This window comes from Pan troglodytes, chromosome 17, assembly GCF_028858775.2.
Source record: "Pan troglodytes isolate AG18354 chromosome 17, NHGRI_mPanTro3-v2.0_pri, whole genome shotgun sequence".
Classification (NCBI taxonomy): Eukaryota; Metazoa; Chordata; class Mammalia; order Primates; family Hominidae; genus Pan; species Pan troglodytes.
In genome coordinates, this window is record NC_072415.2 from 37,019,037 (window position 1) to 37,032,366 (window position 13,330).

The following is a 13,330-nucleotide window of genomic DNA, read 5'->3' on the forward strand; positions in this document are numbered from 1 at the left end:
ATCATATACCAAAAGGCACCACTCTACTTGCTCTGATTAAGTTACCATACATATCTGAAGGAGCCCTAAATATTATCTTAGCACCATGCAAAGTATTCCTACAGGGACCTGATTAGAAATATTATATCTTATGCTTTTACAGTATGAGGAATATTTTAAACATTTATTTTGAAGTTAAAATTTTCCTGAAGAAATAAATTTTTATTTACAAATTTGTAAATATTTTTATTTAACCTCATTTACTTTGTCCCTCTCATAGAACCTGTACTTGATGGATATTTGTTGACTAAATCGAGAGCTTTGTCTTTTGATAATTGTATACCTGTGTTATTAGGCTGTAAGTATCTGCTTCTAATATATTAGCACTAACAGTGCTTGCCAGTCTTCCTGAAGTTGCAGAGTTGAGAATCACACAGGATTCTAAATCTCACTGTAGCCCTGGCCAGATCTATTCTACCCTGAAACTGCATTCTGCTAGGTTGTAGACATTTTAGTGAAAATCATCAGTAATCTCATACTTTGTTTTGTAGGCGAGCACCAATGTTTAGGAAAGACATGGAAGAATAAAACACATATTGCCATAGATGACTCATTTCCCTTTAAAATTTCTCATGTTGAAAAGTTCTCATATATAACTGGAAAAATGAAAAAAATTATTTTATCTAATATATACTGATATTATCATATTATGTATTGTCTCCTACATTGCCTGAAACATATTCTTCTAAGGATAACTTTTTCTTTAGTGCTTATATATAAATTATGGAATTATTATAGAATGTTGAATTAAGATATTTAGATACTTTAGAGAAGACACTCTGTTAATTAAACAACTTTCAAACATTTAAGCTCACTTCAAGATATAAAAATTATTTTATCCTTTGGATAGCTAACTTAAAATCATAGGATATTTTTTCTAATTTTTATTTTGAAAAATGTCTAGCCTACAGAAATTAGCAATATAACAAGTGGCATATAATCTCTTTATCTAGATGTAAAAATTATTAACATTTTGCCATAATTATTTGCCTATTTCTCCCTTTCTTACACTTAAAACATTTCTTTTTGCTGAACCATTTGAAAGTTGCAGATATGAGATTTCACTTCTAAATACCTTCAAATATATCCTCTCCCTAAAGACACATTCTTCTATATAACCCCAATATGATGATCACACTCAAGAAATTGAACGGGGATGTAATACTGTTATATGAGCTATAGCCCAAATTCACATTCCTTCCATTGTTCCAATATTATCCTTTATAGATTTTTTTTCATCCAGAATCTAATCAAGAAGGATGGATGTCTTGCAATTAGTTGCCAGGTCTCCTAGTCTCCTTTAATCCTGAACAATATTTCAGGCTTTTTTTGTTAATCATACTGACATTTTTGAAGTGTCCAGGTTAGTTGTAGTGAAGAAAATCTACCAGTTTAGATTTGCCTGATCGTTTGTTTCCTCGTGATTAGACTCAGTTAAACATTTTTAGCAGAATACTTCAGAAGAGACTTTTGTGTCATTCTTCACGTATCATAAAAAAAATACATGATTTCAGTTTGTACTACTTCTAGTGATGTCAAGTCTGATCATTTGATTAGCTGGTATCTGTCAGACACCAAACATAAAGGGATGTCCCCCCTTTTCAATTAATAAGCAATCTGTAGGGTGACATGTAGAGATAATGTGAATATCCTGTCCCCATCAACCATTCACCCAATGGCAGATGACTTTTTTATTATTCTTGCTATGGTGGTTGCAAAAATGTGGCTCTACTATTTCTTTTTCATTATCAGCTTGTATTCTTCAGTGAAACACAGCCTTTCCTTCTCTCCACCCAATCTGTGCATTCACACACTCTGGGTTCATGGATACTTTTCTTAGTCAATGTGCTCTAATCCATTACATACATTATTACTCTTTATATACAAAAGATCCCAAATTTGGCCAGGGAGAGTCTTTTAAATCTGGCTATGTCCTTCTGATGTGCCCTCATTTGTTTTTGAGCAATTCCTTGCTTTCTGGGACAAAATGTTCAAGAGTTTCCCCTAAACTAGTTGAAGCAAGAAGGCTTTAAATAAAAACAGTGCTAACCCAACTCAGTTTTAATGCAGCATTTTGAATTTAGTCACGAATGTTAGCATAGTATCTAAAACATAGTAAGTACCCATCAGTATGATATAGGTCTTCCTTAACTATTTTATACCTTGTTTGAATCTTTTGTGCAATTCTTAAAAATATAAACCTTTAATTTATAACATAGACTTTTATATTACTTTTTCAATTTCACCTATTTTTTTCTTATTTTAATTTTTGTTCTCCTTTATCTTCCTTATTTTCATATAGGGGCCATATGAATAGGTAACTTTCAGAGGATTTTTGTTTTCTTCAATATGGTAAAATCTTAGACCACTTCTTAATGCCGGAATGTATACAAACAGCAGAGCATAAAACCCCCATAAAGTGAAGCCTTTTAAAATTCCTGAAATTATCAAGGGATTCCACATGTCAGAAGAAGTAATATAAAGGCATGCCTGGGCATTTATTTATTTTGGGGGGTGTAAGAAATTCAACAGACCTGCCCTACTTTCTAAATAAATGTAGCATCACCCAAACCACATCTAAATTATGGAGAGGAAAGAGAAACAGAACGAGGAGTATGATATTTGGAGAGGTCACAAAGAAAAAAGTGGGGCATCATAGCTTACAAACTTTATTTTATTTACTTATTTGTGTATTTTTTATTAGAATGTGAGGGTGGATACATGTGTGTGTTTGCATATGGCACGTGTGTATAACTTTGTACATGTGGAGTTAGAGATGTTCACTCAACATTTATTCGACAAATATTTATTATACTTCCTCTCTGAAGCAGGCGTTGTAGTATTTGTTAGGAATACAAGGACCATCAAAACCAGATGGATCCCTATCTTAGCGGTTAATTAAATAATTATACAAATAAATGTGAATTTGCAACTCTTTTAAGCACAATGGATACAGATACATAAATGTGTATATACTTATATGTATTTTATAAAGGGATTTAATTCAATTTAGGGGTAAGAGATGGTTCATTTGAGGAAGTGACATTTGAGTTGATATTTTCAAAGTGTTAACTAAGAGTTAACTAGAGAATGCTTGAGTTTGTGTTTTTAGGGGATGGGGGGATGGGAGAGAGCTGGACTGTTAAGGCAGCTTGAAGAAAGCCAGCCAGCTGAAGCTGAGGGAAGAATGGGAGCATCTAAAGAGATAAAAGTGGAGGAGGCTGTCCTTGCTGGGCTACAAAAATCAGGTGCTGAGTTTTGGTCTTTATCTTAAGCAAACAATGGTAATTCATTTAAGTGTTATCCGTGGTTGGAAGGTGATAGTTTTCATATTTGCATTTTGAATGCAAATATAATATCTGGTATCCCATTGGAGGATGAATTTGGGGGTGGGGAACAATGCCAGGAGATCAGTCATGGAGACATTGTTGTTTTTCTACACAAAGGATGGTGAATGCTTACACTTGTGTGACGGCAGAGGCAGATTTTTGTAATTAATTTTGGAGGTCAAAATCAAAGCCTTGGTAATGGAATTGAAGGAGAAGTAATGTCAAGATTAAAACCAGATTGGACTATGGGAACCCTGCACCCTTGAGGTGAGATGAGCAGAGATCAGGAGTTTGATTTTGACATGTTTCATTTGATGTTTCTTTAAGATAGACAAGAAGAAATGCCAGGTGTATGAGCTGTATCTACAAGTGGGCAATGTAGAGGGACTTTCTGAGCTGCGATTATGTTTTATAGAGTGTTCTGCATTAAATATATATCAATAATCTCAAGGCATTCTTACTGGTTAGTACTTGGTATATGTATGTTGAGAAACCCCAAGGTGAATCAAAGGTCTGAGGTATTAGATGAACAAGCTCTGGTACCTGGGATTTCAGTGATTTTCAAATTCATTTCTATTCTAAATGCTGTTCTAATTCCCTGATCTGCAAAATCTGAAAAAATGACTTTGCTAGACTTTTAGCAAGTAGCAAGTGGTGTATTTATAGGTTGAAGTTACAAAAGTGATCATGCAAGAGGAGGATTAGTATTTAAATTATTTAACAATCAGCACAATTTGGACTCCAGCTACAAATAACCAGTAAGACTATACCAGTGCATCTAGCTGAATGCCAGCCCTGCTGGAGTAATAAAATCTCATTCTCTGATAATAAAAATTCCTAATTGAAAATAGAGTGCAAATGTTAGAAGGTAAAAGGGTGTTGATAGTTACTGCTTTTTGTCCAAAAAATGTCACTAACACCTAAGCATTTTTTTTAATAACTTGAGAAATCGATCTTTTGGGGAAAAAAATTACCCTCCTTCTAATCGACTGTTCAAAGAATCCTGTAAAAAAACTAAATTAATTTAGATGATAATTTCTTTAAAACTGTGCCTATTTAATTTTAAAATGTATTCATTAAAGTATATAATCAACATCATTATCCTAAATCCTTACAGACTATATTTGCTTAAAGTAAGCTGGACCTATAGGTCACCACTTTAATTCCATCTGTGAAAAGAAAAAAAAAAAAGAAATAAAACAATAGAAATGACCACAAAACTAAGTGGAATTTGGGGCTTCTTGGTACTGAAATTAATGGAAAAGTAAGTATCGTTTCTTCATTTGAATTGACGGTGTCGTCTTATTTGGTTTTCCCATTTTCACATAAATCTAACAGAGCCTTCTGAAATTTCTTTTACCACATTAGCTGGGTATATTTTTCCTTTTCTTAACCATATTCTTTAGTGTTATAGAGTTCAGTTTAGGGTAGCATTGAAGTACTATAGCAAAAGGAGGCACTCTGAACAATGGGAGTGGAATGTGCCATATCTGTTTACTCTGACAAAGAAGGTTTTCTCTTGTATAGCAGAGTTAACAGTACAAAGAGGAAGGAGGGTTTTACTTCCACAATCTTTCCCTCTATTCCATACAAAAATAAAAAGCAGAGTAAAAGGCAGATATTCCAATAAAATTTCACTGCCTATATAGATCTTTGTGCTGTTCAAATGAAAGAAACACCTTATTTTCCTTATCACCTCCCCAATCCAACAACTTCAATTTCATCTTCTCTGAATCCCCATTGCACCACTATACTCGCATTAGAAATTGTAACAAAAGTAGACCGAATAAAGTTAGGGGTCAGTCTGAGGTTGAATGTTGGGCCATTCAACAGACCAAGAAGCTTCCAGTAAGAATGAACAATACACAGAAAACAATCACAGATCAAATTGTGTTCTGTACAATTGCTGCATCCTCTTTGTCGGAAAAGCTGCCTCTCTTGATTTGGTAAAACATGTCCTTCTATGTAGAGAATTTTGAGATTGTGTCAAAGCAATTGGTTATTCACACACATACACACCACACACACATATTATTGACTTCAATCTCAAGTGCTGCGCTTACATTAAAAAGCTTCTTTCTTTAAAAAGAATAAGATATACAATGGTCTAAAAACATGTAACGTGGACCCTGACTGGGAAGAAATCTAAGAAAAAATATCTCACAATTTGATAAATTCAAGATGGTGTAGCTAACACTCAAATTACATTTCATATTAACTCTTCTTTTTCAAGAGCAGATCTTAAGTTACAGTCCAGTAGACGGAAGTAAGAAAGTTTGAATTTCACTCTCAATTTCCTCCTTGCTTCTGGGATCCTACACCCTCCTGTATGTTGTATATATGAGTAATCTTCAAAACCCTCTAATCTCTCTGCAAATACTGTATATTGCACAAAGAGAAGAGATGTTGGTGTGCTTTTAGGATGTCAAGAGTGCACAGGTTAAACACCTCTGAAACAGACAAAACTGACCACACCCCTTACCCTCAACTTCTAATATGCTAGCACAGGATTCATCTACCACAAGCAATATAACAAAATCCTAATACAGCAGTTTATTTGGGTTGGAAATAGCTTTTGGGCTTTTACTATAAGCATACTTCATAGCACATAGTTTTGTGGTATAAATTCCAGTATTGGACTAGTGCAGTTCTTTTTTGCATAAGCATGTTTCAAGGGCATTAAAAATATAAGCCTTAATAATACCTCCTTTCCTGTTTTTTCAAAGCCTAAAATTATGTGTGTATACATATATGCTTTCATAAATATGCACATATATACATATACGTACATGCATACGTGTGTGATAATGTCTCTCTCTCTCTCTCTCTCTCTCTCTATATATATATATATATGAAAACTTTCAGTGCTTTATGGAGATATACATTTAAGCAGTTAAGGCCTAAGACAACTAAAATATTACCCAGCATGTACTTCAGTTTGTCACCACTTATTGTCACCCAAAAAAGATAGATTCCTAAGAGAAATAAGGACCAGAAGAAGTGAATTTTTACCAAGGTGACAGCGACAGAAAAAGATTAGAACATGACCTGCTTGAGGGCAGTGAAGTCTGTGGTTCTGGTCCATTAGAGCCAGTGTATCAGTGAACACATGGGATGGTCCTACTTAAAAGAAGTAAAGATAGATAGGTAGGGGCATGAAAAATAATCCATGCCTACATAAAAATCTTGGTTATCTAGCTCTATGGCTCTCATAATGGCAAGTGACACACCTACAGAATATTTTAGGTAGGACTGGGTATGTTCAGGGTTGTCACAAATTATTGGTGGTGGTAGTGGTGGTGTGCTATTGGTTTTTAGTGTATATGGGGGAGGCAGCCCAATTTAATGAAGAGTTTTTCTAAAAATATTCCATATAAAGTTTATGTGTCCTATTTAGCTAAATGTTATGCATATCAAACTGTAGAATCTGGTACATAATTATAATTAAGAATTTTATTTACATTCCCACCAAAAGCCGAGCAATTTACAAAAATAGTTTAGTTATTTCATGTACTCTATCTTCTAACTCTAGAATTGATAGACTATAATGTTGATAGAAATTAAACTTAAGACCAACTCAGCACCAAATCAGTAATTTTTATTTTCAAGTATTTTACTTATTGACAATACGGTGAGTAACCTGCATCTCTTGAAATAGAATTAACATTAGTAACAACATGGAAATGTTCCAGAAAGTACTTTTGGGATTTTAGTGGAAGTATATCAATGGTATTTACTCTCTCATTTGCAAAATATCATACTTTAAAATTTTCTCCACTCCAAGCGTCTACATTTGACTTGGCAAATTTTCCCTATACCATTAACTTTCTTCTTCCGGTTTTCATCTACAAATAAGTCTGGGTTGTTAGTATCTCAACACTAGTTTAAGTCTACCCTCATTCTTTCACTTTCGTGCACTTCTTGCACGGGATGTCTTCTAATGTTTTATTTGTCTTAAATTCAAATTTATTCATCATATATTCATACAAGCGCTGACTTTACTATGTGTCTAGTGAAGTTATCCCTGAGCGTTAGTAGTGAAATACACATTACTTTTATTTTATTAGTTTTTAAAAATTACAACTATATTCTGTAATTATTTATAAATGACTTTTGAGGATAATAAGGGGGTAACAAAATATTTGTTTTTAAAAAAGAGGACAGAGTCTGAGAGGGTCAAGGATCACAGTCTGGTCCACGATGACTACTCAATGCGTGAAAGAAGACAGCAAATCACAAGCCTTCTACATTTACCTCTGTACTGCTTCATTCTGTGACTATCACATATTAGTTGATACCGTGATGGCCAGAAAGAGTTAACTCCCCTACCTAACTAATCTAACTTTCTAAGAGGTAGCTGGATGAGGAGTCAGGAGACCAGGTTTCTAGTTTCTGCTCTGCCACTACCAGTGTGACCTTTAGCAGTTCATCATGATCACTGTAGGTCCCCATTATTTCTGCAACTGTAAAATGAGGACACAGGAATAAATTACTTTTAAGATTCTTTCCAGCTCTATTAAAAAATGCATAATCTTGATCCTAAGACTTAGGCATTGATAAGAAGAAACGGATTCCTTTAATAAATGTATATAAAATTTATCCTGTGGGTCTCAATTATATTTCCAACCACAATATTTCTTTTAAAATATTCAGTCTAGTCAAGTCTTTAAAAAATGCCATGCCTTATAAAAAATGAAAATGTTTCCTTAAAAAAAAAGCATCCCTACACTTTATGTAGTGAGCACATTTATGATGAGAACATAGTCTCTATTCTGAAGGGTACATCTACTTTTCTATCACCATTCTCCTTACTTCTATAAAAGTTACAGTTTGGCTGTGAATATTTGAAATAAAAATGATCTTATCTGCTTTTCCCATCATATATTTTTGGCAGTTCTAACCTTCCACACAGAGGTTTTCTAAATTCTAACAGTCCACAGAACTAACAATTCAACAAAATCTATGTCCAACTAAAAACTGACTATAAACAAGATATTTCATGCTATGGTATGAATCAGCTTCTTGCTGAAGTAACTCATCTACAACCAATTTTGCCCTAGAGCTTTCGAAAAACACAATAGAAATCTGTTAAATTGGCAGTCTTGCTGAACTTCAACTATTTTATCTAGCTTGGTCCACTGTAACAATAATTGAGAGGTTCTCTTTGATGAAATGTGTTTTTGATTTGGAGCATAGGTACAGAGATGAAATGGACCAAACCCCTTATTTAGATGGCTTCTTGCTATTCCTTCTCTTGGAAAGGACATATTAATATATAAGGCCTAGGAATGCCATTTAACGTCAAAGACATACATATGCTTTAGGAAAACACTTAAAAATGCAGTGTATTAATAGTAAGATGCATACATTAACATATTCTTATTTGATTTTCAGGAGCAACCTATTATCACTTCTTAAAATATATTAACCACCTCTGTTACGTGTAAAGTGGGATTGAATTTCTCAAACTTTGACTATAAGACTTTTATTTTTGCTGGGAACATATCTAATCCTTAACACATATTCATTAAACAGGTATACAATCAAGTCTTGCTTATCTTTCTTTGAATTACATATGATTTCCTGCAAAGTTTTCATACCAGGTTTGCTTACTTCTGCCACCCAGCTCATTTCTGGGCAGTCTGCCCATCTTCCCCACCTCCCCACAAATGGGTTTTCGTGTTTGAGGCATGAAAGCTCATTTAAAAATTAACCTAAACACAAGAAAATAATTAGAAAGGCAACTTGCCCACAATAACAATGAAAATCTTTTTTAAACCAAACATGCAATACATTCCAAAGACAAACACAAATGACTTTTTAAATAACCATGATTTTACATTATCTTTGCCTCTATTTTTCTCATTAACATGAATAATTCAGAGTATTTACTATACATGGTGAAACGGTTTCTCCTCAATAATTCATTTTTAGTATACAGAAAAATAAGATGTAACATGTTCTTATGTAATATCCAAAGGTTTTAATTAGACTATATTTTTAAAGGCAACTTTACTTTCAAAATTATCTGTAGTTTGGGTTTATTCTGTCCAAAGCCATTCTTCTAAGTTAGGAGAATCTTAACGCTTTCAGGGAAAAGAGCAGTATAGAACAGTGTAGCTGGTGATAATGGCCCACTTTTTCTTGGTTCCTGATAATCTTCAAGTACATATCAATTATTTGCAAAGTGTGAAAAAGATCATCACTATCTTTTTCCTCAAAAAATATGAAAATGCTTTGGGACATTGCACCCATATTTGAGTGAAAAGAATTTTCCTAATGTGCTGGCTAGGCTAAAGGAACAAAGGATGTATTATGTAACTTAATTTTGAATGATAAAATACCGTAATATTGAAGTTCTAATTAGAGCAAACACCCCTAAATGGGAAACCTTTCTTGGATAGGGAACTGAATATCTCAAATCTTGCTTTATTGATGACATCAACCAAAAAGTGTGAATCTATCTGCTGATTACATCTCAACTCATCCAGATTCCCAAATACAAATATAAAGTATATAATAACAGGTAAACATGTTATTCATATCCTATCTCACATCCTATGCTATTCATATGCAATACTGATGTGGGAAACAATGTGTATTTCTTAGGTTTACTGAATTTGGAATTTGCAAGAGTAAGTTAGTCTCTTATTTTGTAAATTCTTCCTTGGAAGATGTTACACTCTCCTGGAAACCATACTAAGTTTCTGAAGTCACAGGGCTTTTTAATGCACTTCTTCAGAGCATCAAATGCTACCCTTGTGACCAGGAAGAAAGGAAAAGAAGGTCATCAGGAGGGCCCTGCAGCTGCACTAATTTCTAGCTTCTCTCTGTTAACAAAAAGGTGGGGGGTGGGGGGAAAGCAATCAGATTTTTACTGGAGTATACACCAGCCTTGGCCAAGTGCTTTGAAACTTTTAGAATGTCTTCTTTCATTGAAAATAAAAGAAGCAGAGCTTATGGTGTAATAAGCCAAACACAACAGTTACTGAACTTGAGTCAACATTGGATACCATTACAGCTTTCAGGATAGTCATGGGAATGTATGAAATGAGTAAGTACGTTTTGATACCTGTGAAAATAAAACATTGTGCTGTAAGTGAGTGGGAGAGAACAGATGGTTGGTAATGATTTAAAACATTTATGTTTTTGGACTATCACCAAGCCTCTGTATTAAAAAATATGGTGTTTAGTTAGTACATACCAACATCTATATGCAAGGTGCTCATTTTCTGGAGGACGGTACTGTAATGAAGGGGATAAAAACCAAATGAGGTAAGAGGAACATTCTTCTCGTTTTCTGGGGGCATTCAGTGTGTGCTATTTCTTATCGACTATATGCAATCTAAATGTTTCCCATATGATGAGAGGATTTTAATTTTTCCTCAATTACTAGTCAGCTGTAAGTGCCTAGGAATCATATTGTTTGATCGTATGGTGTAGAATTGTAATATTGTTTTGTAAATTTGATTCACTTTGATTGAAGCTCTTACACCCTTTGAGCAATAATAAAAAGTAGTAGTTCAGGGTGCTCTTGCCCATGAAAAACAATAGCATTCACCTTATCCTCACGTTGGTTGGCAGGCATATGGTGTTACGATTAGGTACTGGAATTAACAGGTGCCAGCCAACTGAATCAGAAGACAGATAAATACTAAATATGGTCACAATGCATTTGGGTGTGTATATGTGAGTTGAAAAGAGGCCCCTGTCCTTCAAACCGAGAGGAATAATAACAATGTAAATAAAATTGTACAAAGATAGATTAATGCAATTCTGAGGTTAAAGCGAAGAAAAATAAACATTGGTAATACTCTCAATTATCAGAAAAACTGCGAAAAGGGAGTCCTGTTAAGCATCCACGGCGTTTTGATTTGGATCTGATAGCATAATAGGGAGAAAAAAGTCACACACACACATTGTGTATTATTCACTTGCCATCGCTTTCAAAACGCTGGGGATTATTCAGGCACAGTATGTTTGTGGGAGGGAGCTGGGGGTGGACCGCAGAGAGAGAGAAAGGAGGAAGGCCTGCAGCTCTAGACTTAGCACCTGTGAACTTAGTTGGAAATAACTCCTGACAGACATCAACCATAACACCTTCTAACAGAAACATGCTGATAGGCAGGATGTTCAAACGGGGCAGAAGAGGGAGCAGGTAACCCTGTGAAAGTAACAGCAGCAGAAACAAACACACCATTCCTTCTCCCCGCAACCCACTTGCAGCCCCTCCTCAGATCGCCCCTCCCAACCCCTCTGCTCTGGCCACGATCGCACCTGGCCTCCCGGTCCCCCTAACTTCCCTCCCACCTCTCCCGCAGCCTGCGCCTGAGCCTGAGCCAGGTCGCGGAGTTTGAGACTGACGCAAAGGAGGCACCCCCGCAGCAAAGATGCTCGTCTTTCTGCCACACACCCTGGAGGACCCGACAGACTGGCAGCAGAAACTAAAGACTGTTCCTGCCGTCCTCTTTCCAACCTCTGCATGCCCCAGGAGGGGTCTGACCCCGGAATCCTGGAGTCCAGGGTGCCCCGCCGGGGCGCAGGAAGGAAGCTCAGGTAGCTGACAAGTTCAGGCGGCCGTCCTTCTCCAGCGCCCCCTCAAAGTCAGGATCCCCTCCTGCTCCCGCCCCCCACCTCCCGCCATGCGTCCACTGAAGTGAAGGGAAGTGGGTTGGAATACTGGAGGTAGGGGAGATAGAAAAAGGAAGAAGCCTCCCGCATCTCCAGCGGCGAAGCACCTGGAAACGTGAGGGCGCACGTCCCCGCCCACCAGAGCCCGCTCCCGGCGCGGGTACCCAGCAGCGCGCCATCATCTCTGCCCCTCCAGTGCCCCCCAGCCCCAACCCCAGCCCCAGCGCGGTTACCTCGAGGGCCGCTGCCCGGCGCTTGCAGGTGTTGCTGTTCCAGGAGCGCAGCTTCGGAGGAAACTTCCCCGCGCTCTGGGGCAAACTCCCGCGCACTCCTGACAGCCGTGAGGTGGCTGAGAGCGGAGCGCCGCGCCGGGAGCGGGGACAGCTCGGAGTCGGGCGCTCACCCTGGCCCTGGCCCTCCCGCGTCCGGCCCGGCTGGGGCTGCGGCGCCGCCTCCGCGCCCGCTCCCGCCCGCGCCCCCGCCCCCGCCCGCCCGGGCAGCTCCGCCTCCCTCTTTTTCTCTCCCTCGCCCCCGCTGCCCGCCCTGCCTTCTCCCGCTCTGCCTTTTTGGCTCTCTCGTCCCCTCTTTCCTCTGACTTTCTGGCCTCGCCTCCGCTGGCGACTCGCCCTCCCAGCCCCGCGTGCCAGGGCTCAGGTGCCACCCCATGCCCAGTCGAGGAAGTGATTACCCTAGCAGTTCTTTCCCAATTCGCCCTCTCCTCTCCCCTGCGCTGGGGTCTTCTCCTAGCTTTTCTAGAAACCCAGTTCTGAGGAACACGTCCATAGGGTAGAAGGCTGTCGCAAACGTTAACTCCAAAGTCAAAATGTGTTTTGCTTTACAGACAGGAGGAGATGTTCGTTTGTTTGTTTGTTTTAATACATCAATTATAATAGATCAATAAAGTGCTTGTTGTAAGTACGGCTAAGTTCAGCAGCAGGTTTGTGTAAGCCAGGGCTCCCTCAAAATGAGCATAGTACCCATTTATAATGTTCAAGACCTAGGAGATTTCTCAGGCCACGCATTTCAAAATCGAACAAGCTGAAGTTGGCGGTTTTAAAGGGCTTTGCAAAGACCAACACTAGAATAACATTTTTAAATCATTAAAGGAAACACCAGGCTTTGGGAGGCCCAGGCGGGAGGATCACTTGAAGCTAGGAGTAAAAGGCTGCAGTGAGCTCTGATCCTGCCACTGCCCTCCAGCCTGGGCAACAGAGCAAGACCTTGTCTTGAAAGAAAGAAAGAGAGAGAAAAGAAAAAATAAAAATGGTTCATTAAGGTTTAAAAATTAGTTCTAAACATTATTCTAGCAACAATTTGACCAAACTAGGGCA

General features: G+C 37.6%; 1 protein-coding gene across 1 annotated transcript in view; it reads right to left on the bottom strand.

The window, feature by feature from the left end:
• Positions 1–12,443, bottom strand: part of CHST9 (carbohydrate sulfotransferase 9) — a 278,764-nt gene extending 266,321 nt beyond the window's left edge. The window contains exon 1 of the mRNA XM_001158505.7: positions 12,233–12,443. The gene's annotated coding sequence lies outside the window, so the exon portion shown is untranslated. The remainder of the gene's footprint in view (positions 1–12,232) is intronic.
• Positions 12,444–13,330: the final 887 nt, after the last annotated feature.